This window comes from Apodemus sylvaticus, chromosome 12 (genome assembly GCF_947179515.1).
Source record: "Apodemus sylvaticus chromosome 12, mApoSyl1.1, whole genome shotgun sequence".
Lineage (NCBI taxonomy): Eukaryota > Metazoa > Chordata > Mammalia > Rodentia > Muridae > Apodemus > Apodemus sylvaticus.
The window spans coordinates 24211642-24215806 of record NC_067483.1 but is presented as its reverse complement, the minus strand read 5'-3'; the positions used below and the strand labels follow the sequence as shown (position 1 = coordinate 24215806).

The 4165-nt window shown below is 39.6% G+C and overlaps 1 pseudogene; it reads left to right on the top strand.

Annotated features, from left to right (window-relative positions):
• The first annotated feature begins 464 nt into the window (after positions 1 to 464).
• LOC127697331 (peptidyl-prolyl cis-trans isomerase A-like) lies at positions 465 to 1344 on the top strand (annotated as a pseudogene).
• Positions 1345 to 4165: the final 2821 nt, after the last annotated feature.

The following is a 4165-nucleotide window of genomic DNA, read 5'->3' as shown; positions in this document are numbered from 1 at the left end:
AAAACACACAAGTTATTTCACCAAGGATCTTCTGAACTTGACTTGTATTTACTGGGCTATAAAACTTGTGGGAGAGTCCTCTCTCCTGATGCATTTACTGATGGATTTTGGACCCAGTTGGCTGGCCAGGATCATGCCACTGCTCTTTCTGTTATTGATGATGCTGTCACCATAGCTGAGGAGAGACCTAGGACCCTGACTACCTGCCTTGAACAGGCTGGCCAAACCTTCTTGTTTCTTTTATAAGAGCTGTAACGCCCCCAGTATTGATGGCTAGACTAAAGATCCCTGGAACTTATTTGCACCAGGCTGCTCTTTGCCCTTCTGGGTTTGGTCTGACACTCCAGAGGGAAGCAAGCAAACTGCATAGGACAATAAAATATACAAAAATTTTATTCAGTTAAGGTAATTGCATCAAAAAGTTCTATATGGGCAGACACCACTGTCACTTTCCACCGCTTGCTGCAGCCATGGTCAAACCCACCGTGTTTTTCCGTATCACGGCCGATGACAAGCCCTTGGGCCACATATCCTTTGAGCTGCTTACAGACAAAGTTCCAAAGACAGCAGAAAACTTCTGTGCTCTGAGCACTGGAGAGAAAGGATTTGGCTATAAGGGTTCCTCCTTTCACAGAATTATTCCAGGATTCATGTGCCAGGGTGGTAAATTCACACACCATAATGGCACTGGTAGTAGGTTCATCTATGGAGAGAAATTTAAGATGAGAACTTCATCCTGAAGAATACAGGTCCTGGCATCTTGTCCATGGCAAATAAATGCTGGACTAAACACAAATGGTTTTCCAGTTTTTTTTTTTTTTTCTGCACTGCCAAGACTAAATGGCTTGATGGCAAGTATGTGATCTTTGGGAAGGTGAAAGAAGGCATGAACATTTTAGAAATAATATTCATGTGGCCCCTCATGGTGCATTCCAGGAACAATCTGACCCTCCGGGAAGACCCAGCCTGGGTAAACAATTCTCAGAATGTACTGACCCTCCAGAAATTCCCAGATAATGTAAAGCACATGTTAATGGGTTTAAAGTATAACATCTGCTGATGTGACCGACACCCCTAAAGAGTATAGAAACTACTTACAATGTTCCTTCAGGGTCATCGCATCTCTGTAGGAAGGGTGACCCCAGTGTGTCAGCTCAATAAACCTCTTGCCTTTTGCATAAATTGCTACTTCCCTGTTTTCTTGAGAGGGGGGTCTTCCCGAGCAAGACTCTTCAAGTCTTACACGTTGTAGAAGCCATGAAGTGTTTTGGGTCTAGGAATGGCAAGACCAGCAAGAAGATCACCATTTCCGACTGCAGACAACTCTAATTTCTTTTGACTTGCTGGCATTTTACCCATCAAACCATTCCTTCTGTAGCTCAGGCACCCCCACTTTATCTGCTTGAAATAAACTGTAATCTCTGCTCTCGCTGAAGTTCATTGGCTTCCATATATTCCTCATTCCCCTTCAAGTCTAGCTTGATTGCAAAGTTAAGTTTATGATTATGAATAAAAACTAAATAAAAAATAAGTTTTATATGACCAGAGTATTAATTAATATGGGTAGCTTATTTAAGAAAAATAGATTAACTATCAAAAGCTCCTTAGAAACTTTATTATATTATAAATTTTAAGTTAATTTTAGATAAAGTAAAGGAAATATCCTTACACAGGTTATTATTCTTATATAGTATTAGTTTCAAATGCATTGAATATAAAGAAGAAGAAAAAAAAGAAGAGGAGGAAGAGGAAGAAGAGGAAGAGGGGAAGAGGAGGGGCATAAGAGAAGGAGGAAGAGGAGGCAGAAGAGGACTAGGAGGAAGTAAATGTAATTAAATGGCCCATATTTGTTCATCTTTACCATTAGAAGAGGTATATGACGCTTGACCCATGATCCCTATGGACCAACTTAAGATAAATTAGCTCGAGATTCTGCCATTAAGAGTACATGGGTGATGCATTCATAAAAATAAATATTACTGACTTCTATCAGAGTGCAACATTATCTTGTACCAAATAATTTTCATTACTTTGGCTTTGCTTATGTGTTATTTATACATATAAATAAATGATAAAATAGAATGCAATGGTCAGTTTTGTCACAAGGAGAGTGATCCATTACCTCTTCTTCTTTACATAAATAGAAGATTTATTGAACTTCAGTGATGGCCTGTAGAATTAGGTATTAAATAAAGATTTGCTTTGACTCTCACATAAGTTGACTGATTATACATATCAGGGAAAATAGTTCTAAGGCCATCTCTGCCAAATTAACCAAAGACTTTGAAACCCTCCTGTGCTTTGGAAGACTCATAATAAACATGCTGAATTAATTAATTCTGAAAAATTAGAGCTTTTCTTAATCTAAACTAGATGCACATATGGATTAAAGAAAACACATATAGTATTGTTTGCCAAATATAAGTAGATTTCACTCAAATTCATTGGCTTATTTATGCTTTAAATTTTTCCTTAGAGCTTACTTATGTATTTTTGTGGCAATAGCATAAAATGCTGTGCATGGAGTTCACAAGTAACTTCTAGGATTCTTTTCATTTTTCCCATAGACGTGAGTCTGAATTCTGGTCATTGCACTTTGTGATAGATACTTTTACCATAGAAGAATCTCTTGGGGTCTTGATATTTAATTAGATTATAACAGAATGGAAAAACCTCCAAACAATCTTTTGCTAATGAATTTTTAAAATTCCTCTAGAGTCATATTATTTTCTCTGTGGATATTTAAAAATCATTTTAATTCTTGGCCGCTTTCAGCTGAAAGTGAATAGATGGATGAAAAGTAAACAGATGCATGAGATAAACACTTTGTACTAACAGGTGACTGGGACAGAGGTCTGAAAACCACAACCCTTGGGAATTCGCTTAAATACTAGTAAACACTTGAAACAAGTACAAGTTATTGATTGTGAGTTTGCACCAAATACATCTAAGTTTCTGTTAAACTCTCCTGATCTAGAGTAACACACATGAATTATGTAGCTACTCACTCTTGGGCATATACCCAAAAGATGCCCCACCATGCCACAGGTGCACATGTGGCATTATATTCATAGCAGCCTTATTTGTGATAGCCAGAAGCTGGAAACAACTAGATGTCCCTCCTTGGAAAAATGGATAAAGAATAGTATTCCATTCACACAATGGAATACTATTAAGCTATTAAGAAAGAGGACATCATTAATTTTGCAGGCAAATGAATGAAACTAGAAAATATCCTGAGTGAGATAACTCAGACTCAAAAAGGCATGCATAATATATACTAATAAGTGGATAATAGCCAAAAAAATGTACAGAATACCCAGGATATAATCCACAGAACTCAAGAAAGTTAACAAGCCGAAGGGCCAAAGTGAAGATGCTTAAATCCCAGTTGGGAGGGAGAAGAAAGTACTCACGGGGGGGGAGGGGGGAATGGGTATGGGTTGGGGAGGGGTACAGAGGGTGGGAGGAACCTGGTTAGGAGAGGGAAGGAGGAGAGGAAAAGGGGAACATGATCAGATATTGGGGTAGGAACCGGAGTTAACCCTGAGGGTCAGCAGAATGAATGGAAATATGCAACCCCGGGAGGTGGGGGGTACCAGAGTGTACATGAAACTTGGGAGGTGAGAGAGTCTTAGGACAAAATAGAGGGCTTTTAGATGAAATGCGTTACAGAGGTGAAAGTGAAGTTGTAGAGTTCGCCTCCTGTAGAAAGATAGGGGATCAAGTAGAGGCATGGGACTACCATTCCACAGTCAAAATCTCTGACCCAGATGTTTTTCTGTGTAAAAGAACTGCAGAGACAAAAATAGAGAAGAGACTGAGAAAAAGGAGGTCCAATGACTGGCTTGGGATCCAGCTCAAGGGGAGTCTCTAAGGCCTGACCCTATTACTGATGCTTTGGTGTGCTTGCAGACATGAACCTAGCATGGTGGCTCTCCAAGAGACCCAACAAGCAACTGACTGAGACAGAAGCAGATACTTACACCCAACCAATGGACAGAAGTCAGGGATTCTGTGGTTAAAATAGGAAAAAGCCGGGAGAAGTAGAGGAGAGTGATCCCATAGGAAAACCAGTAGTCTCAACTTAACCTGGATCCCTGAGATCTCTCAGACACTTAGTCTGCCACCAGGCAGTATACATGAGCTGGTCCAATACTGTGGA